The following is a 9,488-nucleotide window of genomic DNA, read 5'->3' as shown; positions in this document are numbered from 1 at the left end:
GGAAAGACTCAGTGGAGTGTGCATATGGTTTTTTCTTGAGTATTCAAAGTACAGTAACTTTTTCAGGGCATTGCTTAGAAACGGACATTTGTGTGTGTATGTTATGTATAAATGAATGTATAAATAAATATATATAGTTTTATACATATAAGTAGGTTTATTAATTTTCAGTATGATGGATCTGATGCCACTGAAGACAGAAAGACTCAGCATGGTTTTACCACAGACTAAATATGTGATCTGGAGAAAGTTATTTAACCCCCAGCTCAGTTTCCTCAGTTGTAAATTGTTATTATTATCAAACTCAGAGGCTTGTCGTGAGGATTAAATGAGATACCAAATGGAGTATCCTTGGCCCACAGATGTTAAATGAGAGTTTAATGCAGACATGGAGCATTGTCATCAAAGTCTTGGTTTCTTTTTTTTTTTTTTTTTGTAGTTAGCTCTTTAATGAGGTTCTTAAGACATTTAGAACACCAATTTGTGAGGATAAATTCCATTCGTCAGGGCAAAAACAGATCGCAGGTAGCCCTGGAGCTGAGGAACAGCTTTGATTTTTGGTAGAATTTGTGAGTCCACAGCTTTCTGATCAATCTTGCGCTGCTCTGTAATCTTGTATTTCTGTTTCTCTGTGTCGAAGATCTCACCTTCCTGGTGTCTGGGCTTCCGCAACTTCTTCTTCTTGAAGTAAGCATCAGTAAGATGTTTTGGGATTTTGACATTGCTGATATCGATTTTGGTTGAGGTGGCAATGACAAATTTCTGGTGCGTTCTTCGTAGAGGAACTCGATTGAGGACCAGAGGTCCAGTCACAAGTAACAAGCCACTAGCCAGCTGCTTCAAGATAACCACCCTCTTGCCCCTGTGGCGTCCAGTGAGGATGATCAGAATGGTCCCGGGGGTAATGCTGGCTCGCAGTTTTCTCACGTGCTGACTGAAGGGTTTTTTGCTGTGGCTCAACAGCTTTTGAGGCACATCTTCAGTAGGATAATATCTAGGCATTTTGCGAAGTTTAACCACCCGGGTACCGCCGTTCTTGTCACCACCAACTGGTTTTGTAAGAGTTGCAAGAACCTTCTCCTTCTTTTTCTTTTCAACCTTGGATTTAGCGGCTGAGTACTTCCTCTTGTACATGGCCTTTCTGGAATACATGGCAGTTCGGGAATACCTGCCAATTCCTCTGACAAGGACAGGGTTGCGGCTGCAATGGGGCTTCCCCTTCTTGGGCTTCTTAGCCTTGAGGTTACCCTTTTTCACCTTGCCACCAGCATGAGCCTTCTTGGCTTCGGGTTTCTTCTCTTTAGTATCTGGCTTCTCAACTTTTTCACCCGCCATCTTGCAAGATGGGAAAGAGGAGTCTTGGTTTCTTACCCAGCTCATTTACTCTCTGAGATAGTTTGGAAGAATACATAAGAATACATAATAGACAGCCTGCTTGGGGAAGACTTGATGAGGAGGAGAACTGGTTGGGTGGACATATTTGATCCTTGATGCAACTCCAATATGTGCAATGGCAACCTAAACCTCCTTTAGGCAGATCATGGTAGTCAGTCAGCTTGTTATAGTAGGAGGGTTCAAAATAAATTTCCTCTGCAGCAGTGCTAGCTTGTTTGCTTAGGAGATTGTACTTCTGGCCTAGATCTACCCTCTCTCTCTGGACCACAGCTGATAAAGGGAACTATCTGGATTCTCCAGGTTCACTGGTCTTGGAGGAGGAGAGGGTTGAGATCTGGGCTGAGAGTGAAGATGCCTGGATTCTGGTTCCACTCACTGCTTGCCCATGGGCACATCACTTCATCTCTGAGTCTCAGCTTCCATGGATTCAAACTGATGTTCTCTAAACTCTTTCCAAGTTCTAGTATCTCATAATTCTACGAATGTGTAACTTACTTTCTAGCTGAATAACATGATCATACCAGACAAAGGCAATGCCAAAATGAAATTGCCTCATTCCATTATGCAATTTCCTTGGCTTTCTAAAAGGTGTTTTTTTTTTTTCTAAGACCACCAGAACGCGTACAAAAGAACCAGCGGGTAGGCAAGTGTAGGAGCAAAACTGCAAGTTTATTTTGGTCACCTAAGGTGTGGGGAAGAGGTCTGTCGGCCTCCGGCAAAGAAGGCAGGCAGAGTCCCCCAGTGGGGCTCTCGGACAGAGTTCCTGCAGTCCTGACATCCCAACAGGAGTGGGGCTGGGAAGTCCGCATGGGACCCTGGCCAAGAGCGGCTTTTCTAGGAGTGGGAGGGCAATAGGCGGGGCACGGGCGTGTCGGGGGCGTTCCGCAGGTGCGACCAGGTAAATCTTGGTCTCTTCGGATTGACGGCACCTGGCGCATGCCCAGTTGATCTGCACCCTCCCTGGGCGCCGGCTGCATTTTCACGCACGTGGGAAAAGTTGGTGAAGAAGAACCCGGAAGTGCGCCATCCTGCCTCTGTTCGTCCTAACAAAAGGAGTAGGTGGGATTCAGCCAGATGAATAATGATGAGCAAACATGTCTCTAAATCCAGATGCAGAATCTGGTCTTTAATAACATGGAGGAAATGCCCTCTGCTCTCTCTAATGCCCCCACCCCAGTGGTCCGACACAGGGCTCCTGGTTGGGAGGAATTGCTCTTACTCTTTGGCGAGGTTATTCTGTTGGATTTCAGAGCTTGTTTTCAAGTCCCTGTCATTCCAGAGAGACTCCCCTAGGCTCTCAGGCACTGAGCAGAGGCAGCTCACACCCTCTCTCCACATGTTACTGTGGATGGATGTGTCAGAGCAAGTTGAGTCATGGGAAAGGCATGAGCTCTCCTACCTGCTCCCTGGGCAGGTCCTTCCAGGGCTATTTTCTCTGGAACCAAGCTTAATCACTTGCCAAGCTCTTAAAACAGAGATGTCTCTAAAATTCTAGGAGAACTGTTTGTTCCCAGGCAAAGTACCTTATTTGGTGGTAAACATAAAGTGGATAGAAGGTCTCTTCTGAGAAAAGCATTCACTGAGTGATGAAAACTGGCCACCCAGAATATAACTGGGCACTTACTAGCACAAGCAAGTATAATCACCATTGCTACATTTTTAAAGCCCTTGAGCATTGATGAAGCCCTTTTGCATGCTTTGCACCAACTTATTGGCCTCACCACAACTCTAATATATAGTATTATTTTTAAATTAATTAATTAACTATTATTATTATTGAGATGGAGTCTTGCTCTGTTGCCCAGGTTGGAGGGTAGTGGCATGATCTCAGCTCACTGTAACATCCACCTCCTGGGTTCAAGCTATTCTCCTGCCTAGTCTCCTGAGTAGCTGGGATTACAGGCACCAGCCACCACACCTAGCTGATTTTTGTAATTTTTAGTAGAGACGGGGTTTTGCCATGTTGCTGAGGCTGGTCTTGAACTCCTAACCTCAGGTGATCTGCCTGCCTTGGCATCCCAAAGTGCTGGGATTACAGGTGTGAGCTCCTGCACCCAGCCTTATTTATTTATTTATTTATTTATTTATTTATTTATTTTTGAGAGACAGTCTCACTCTGTGACCCGGGCTGGAGTGCAGCAGTGCAATCATGGCTCATTTTAATAACAGGTATTATTAAAACTATTTTACTGATGAGGAAAGTGAAGTTTAGGAAGACCAATTTTTGCCCAAAGTCACATAATAGCTAAAGAGTGAGTCTGGGATCTTAATTCAAGTCTTCTGACCCCGAGTTCAGTGTTTTTACCATCAATACAACAGAACCAGGAAGTCAATTCAAATCTACATCCCCATACAAGCAGGAAGAACTCCGTAAATACTTCTTGGTCAATGATCTCGTGATTCATCAGCCCAATTTTCTTCATATCATTTTTATAGCTGTTTAGTCATTTTCCTTACACAGTATGGCTCATGCACAACAAAATTAATCAAATAAGGTATTGGAGCTGCTCTTGAGAAGTTTACATTCCAGAGAAACAATTCAAATAGGAGAACAATGGTTTATGATTTTGGTTTAAAATGAGTGCAGAATAAGGGTTAAGAGACAAAAAAAAAATTCTTATGGAAAAATTATTTCTCTAAGGCAAGTTAAAATCATCAATACATTCTTTGATTCACCAAATATTTGGTAAGCATTTGTTATGTGTCAAGGTCTGTACTAGCAACTAAAGACCAATGATAAATAAGACTTAGTCCCCACTAGGTAACTTACAGTTCTCAGGGGTAGGTACAGATGTCAATAAGTCATTGCAATGGAGTGTGATGAGTCCCAGGAGAGACACAAAGTTTTGTGGCACATAGAGGCAGAGAAGGCCTAACAGAAGAGGTTTTTTTTTTTTTTTCTTAACCCTTATTTTTTTTTTTTTGAGACAGGGTCTCACTGGGTTGCCTGGACTGGAGGGCAGTGGTGCAATTATGGCTCACTGCAACTTCCACCTCACAGGTTCAAGCGATTCTCCCACATCAGCCTCCTGAGTAGCTGGGACTACAGGCGTATGCCACCACATCTAGCTAATTTCTGTACTTTTAGTAAAGATGGGTTTTCACCATGTTGGTCAGGCTGGTCTCCAACTCCTGACCTCAAGTTATCCTCCCATCTCAGCCTCCAAAATTGCTGGGATTATAAGCATGAGCCATCACACCCAGCCTGAAGTAGTCATATTTTACCTGAATTGTAAACAATAAAAATTGCCAAATAAATAAGGGGTACATGATCATTTGAGAAAATCATCATCATCCCCACCATCATCCCAGTACCACCACCATCACTCTATAATTACCTCCTATGTGCCAGACATTCTACTAAGCCTTCTGCATACATTAACTCTTTTGATTCTCTCAGCAAACCACAAGGAGGTATTGTAATTGTACCCAATTTTTCAGATGAGGAAAATGACGAGAGAGATTAAGTGGCTTACCCAAAGTCACCCAGAGTCAGGATATGAACCTGTGCCATTTGACTCCAGAGATCATATGGTTGATAATGGAAGGAACAACTGGTACAAAGATGAGAAGGTATGCATGGGTGTTTATGTGAAGGATTGAGAGCATTTCAGTGTGACTGGAACATGGTATACAAACTGTCTACCTCAGTGGCTCTGTTCCTCTTCTGTTTTCTCATTCTCTCTGTTCCTCTTCTGTTCCAACCTCTGTTCCTCTTCTGTTTGCTCATTCTCTCTATGCAGTACTATTTTAAATACATAGCTGAGGTTTTGAACCACACCACAGATGCAGACTTGTGCTCCAAATCTGAAAAAAATGCTAGTCCATGGTTATAACCTCTTAGAGATCAGTGTTTTTTCTTTTCTTTCTCCCTGACTCTGATTGGTGCCAAGACTTCACATTCCATCATCCCACGGGGTGTTGTGGGAAGGCCCAGTTTACTTCTGGTTCACGCGGACTTGAGGAGGTGACTGTGGAATCCCTGGTAATTCCTAGCCTTGACTTCAGTGTTCTTGCTTCCAGAATCCATCAAAACCACAGCTCAGTTTTGCAGCTTGGAGAATTCCGATGGACAAATGCCTTCACAGGAAAGGTGGCTTTGATGTTCCACTTACTTCTCTGAGTTCCTGCTTTCTCTTAGACTTGAGGCTTGAATTTCTTACCATCCTGTCAGCAATTTGATACCTTTATGAATATGAAAAGAGAATTATCCAGCATGCTTAGTTATTTTCAGCAGGATAGTTGGTCTAAATTACGAATTCTTCAACTACAGGAAACTCAAAGTCACAAGACTCATCCAACTTTCACAACAACCCTATGATGTAGATACAATTAACTTGATTTTTCCAATGAATCAAATGTGATTCAGGGAGTTTAAATAACTTGCAAAAGGTCACACAGTTAATAGATGATAGGTCCAGAGTTCCAACCCAAATTTCTCAGACTTTAATTTCTACATCTTTCCTGCCATATTCCCAGGTTCGGCACTCACTAGCTGTGTGGCCTTGGGGAAGTCACTTAACCTCTCTGTTTAAATTTTCTCATTTACAAAATGAAGGTAATAAAAGAATCAACATTGAAAAATTGTTCCAATAAAATAAATTAGTACATGTAAAGCATCTATAACTATGCCTTGCACGGAAGAAGAACAAATGTTTGCAGTTTCTAACATTATTATTGTAGTTCTCTAGGGAAATCAAACTTGTCTAGAAGCTGGAAGTTTATGACCTGTGACCTATTTAGAGAGTATTTGCCAATCTCAATCTCTGTCTCTCTGTCACACACACACACACATACACACACACACACACACACAAACACACACACACTCTCATTCATTCATTCACCATTTATAGGCAACCTTCAGAGTATAAAGCCTTCTACACAGAGTACATTTATGTCTTGCAGTGCTTTGTGCCAAGGTCATGGGTTTCTTCCCATTCTGGAGTCCTGTTTTCCAAAGGGAGGAGGAAGTTCCCTTTTGGTCTCTAGGATAAGAGAGGAGGCCTGTCTGAGTAAATAAATACTTAGGAGTTGCAGTATGTGATGATGCCCTTTCCTGTTTTCTTCTCCTGTTTCTGCAGCCTTGCTTCTTTCAGCCTCCTGGTACACAGTGGATAAACAGGGAGTAACTCTTGTGGAGGCTCTACCACCAGGCCCTCACCTCCCCCAGATGACAGGAGTCCTAAATCATTAGTTGCATTTTTTTTTCAAGTGTCCGCTACCTCTTTAGAGACTGCCAGACCCTCTCTGAGGATGAGAGGCCAAACCCAGTGGAGCCAGAGAGTCATTCATCAGATGAATAGGTGACTAGCCACAAATATCCATCAATTACTTGCCATGTGCAAGGAACGCTGTGTTGAGGTTGTGGAGGATGGGAAGGTTATCATGACACAGCCTTGTGATGAGGTAAGGAGCACAACAGCTCATAAATAAGTTTCATTTAATAATGGAAGATTGTCATAAGGCAGTATTTAGGTACAAATTGCATGAAATAGCTGTCGATGCTGGTATAAGGGATTCAGAGGGGAAAGAGAGAAGTGTGTGTGTGTGTGCGTATTTGTGTGTGTGGTGGAGTGTGAGTGTATGTGTTTTTGATTGGTGTCAGGGTCCCACTTGGGAGGCAAGTTGTCCATGGGATAGGGTGTGGGAAAATGGTGGGGTTTAGGGTCCAGGAAATATGGGGAGGGACTAGAGGCAATATAACTAGTTAAAGTACAAAAATTCTAAGTGTGAGCCAAGGTCACAGTAGGTATTTAATCTGAAGGGTGGTTCAAGGCAACCCATATGAAATCAGTTGGTGTCCATCTTGACATTTTTCCTTTAAACCAGCTGGCCTATCCACACACCACACATTTATTGTAAGGTTAGTCCTGGATGCATCAATACTTCTTCTTTTTGAGACAGGATCTCACTTTGCAGCACAGGCTGCAGTGCAGTGGCGCAAACATGGCTCTCTCTTTACAGCCTTGACCTCCTGGGGTCAGGTGATCCTCCTGTAGCTGGGACTATAGGTGTATGCCACATAGCTAGTTTTGTATTTTTAGTAGAGACAAGGTTTTGCCATGTTGCCCAGGTTGGTCTTGAATTTCTGGGCTCAAGTGATTGAACTGCCTCAGCCTCCCAAACTGTTGGGATTACAAGCATGAGCCACCATGCCCAGTCCATCAGCACCTTTTCTAATAATAATCTAGAATCCTTCACTGTTGCCCTTGAGAATAGGAAAGTGAAAGGCTTCCTAACACAGAGATTTATTAGACTATGAAAGTGGAAGAGTCAGCTTCTGGTCATTCAGAATAAACTGAACCTAACCTCTCTTGTTCCAGCCTCTGAATGCCAGGTTTCATAAAGCTTGTTTCTGTTCTTATACTACTTCCTGTGGATCCTTATTCCTGTAGATGTAATCTTGGGCCTGGATGAAATGAAGCATAAAGAAAGAGTCAAAGACAGTAATTGAGAACTAAGACCGGGTGCCCAAGACGGCCGAATAGGGCATGACATGAGAACTACAGCTCCAGCCTCCAGCTCCCAGCATCAACGACACAAGAGATGGGTGATTTCTGCATTTTCAACTGAGGTACCAGGTACCAGGTTCATCTCACTGGGGCATGTTGGACAGTTGGTGCTGGTCAGCAGGTGCAGCCTGACCAGTGAGAGCTGAAGCAGGGTGAGGCATCACCTCACCTGGGAAGCACAAAGGGGAAGGGAATTCCTTTTCCTAGCCAAGGGAAACTGAGACACACAGAACCCGGAAAATCGTGTAACTCCCACTCTAATGCTGCACTATACCAAGGGTCTTAGCAAATGGCACACCAGGAGATTATATCCCACCCCTGGCCCAGAGGGTCCCATGCCCATGGAGCCTCCCTCATTGCTAGCACAGCAGTCTGAGATCTAACTGCAAGGCAGCAGTGAGGCTGGGGGAGGGGCACTCGCCATTGCTGAGGCTTAAGTAGGTAAACAAAGCCACCAGGAACCTTGAATTGGGTGGAGCCCAACATAGCTCAAGGAGGCCTACCTGCCTCTGCAGACTGCACCTCTTGGGACAGGGCATAGCTAAACAAAAAGCAGCAGAAACCCCTGCAGATGTAAATGTCCCTGTCTGACAACTTCGAACAAAGCATTGGATCTCCCAGCACGGAGGTTGAGATCTGAGAATGGACAGACTGCCTGCTCAAGTGGGTCCCTGTCCCTTGAGTAGCCTAACTGGGAGACATCCCCCACTAGATGCAGACTGACACCTCACACCTCATGCAGCTGGGTACACCCTGAGATGAAGTGTCCAGAGCAAGAATCAGACAGCAACACTCACTGTTCAGCAATACTCTGTCTTCTGCAGCCTCTGCTGCTGATACCCAGGCAAACAGGGTCTGGAGTGGACCTCAAGCAAACTCCAACAGACCTGCAGCTGAGCATCCTGACTGTTAGAAGGAAAACTAACAAACAGAAAGGACACCCACACTAAAACCCCATTAGTATGTCACCATCATCAAAGACCAAAGGCAGATAAAACCACAAAGATGGGGAAAAAGCAGTGCAGAAAAGCTGAAAATTCAAAAAATCAGAGCGCATCTTCCCCTCCAAAGGAAGGCAGTTCATCACCAGCAACGGAACAAAGCTGGACGAATGACTTTGACGAGTTGAGAGAAGAAGGCTTCAGTCCCTCAAACTTCTCAGAGCTAAAGGAGGAACTACATAACAAGCACAAAGAAATTAAAAACCTTGAAAAAAAATGGGTCAATGGATAACTAGAATAATCAATGCAGAGAAGACCTTAAAAGAACTGATAGAGATGAAAACCATGACACGAGAATTACGAGACAAATGCACAAGCTTCAGTAACCGACTCGATCAACTGGAAGAAAGAGTATCAGTGATTGAAGATCAAATGAATGAAATCAAATGAGAAGAGAAGTGTAGAGAAAAAAGAGTAAAAATAAATGAACAAAGCCTCCAAGAAATATGGGATTATGTGAAAAGACCAAATCTACGTCTGATTGGTGTGCCTGAAAGTGAGGGGGAAAATGGAACCAAGTTGGAAAACACTCTTCAGAATATCATCCAGGAGAACTTCCCCAACTTAGTAAGGCAGG

General features: G+C 43.7%; 1 pseudogene across 1 annotated transcript; it reads right to left on the bottom strand.

Moving 5' to 3' along the window:
- Positions 1–448: 448 nt before the first annotated feature.
- Positions 449–1,349, bottom strand: LOC111548302 (annotated as a pseudogene). Its single transcript, XR_002733359.2, has one exon. The product of XR_002733359.2 is annotated as a 60S ribosomal protein L6 pseudogene (transcript).
- Between the last annotated feature and the right edge of the window lie 8,139 nt (positions 1,350–9,488).

This window comes from Piliocolobus tephrosceles, chromosome 6 (assembly GCF_002776525.5).
Source record: "Piliocolobus tephrosceles isolate RC106 chromosome 6, ASM277652v3, whole genome shotgun sequence".
Lineage (NCBI taxonomy): Eukaryota > Metazoa > Chordata > Mammalia > Primates > Cercopithecidae > Piliocolobus > Piliocolobus tephrosceles.
The sequence above is the reverse complement of the archived record's forward strand: the minus strand, read 5'-3'. Positions and strand labels throughout refer to the sequence as shown.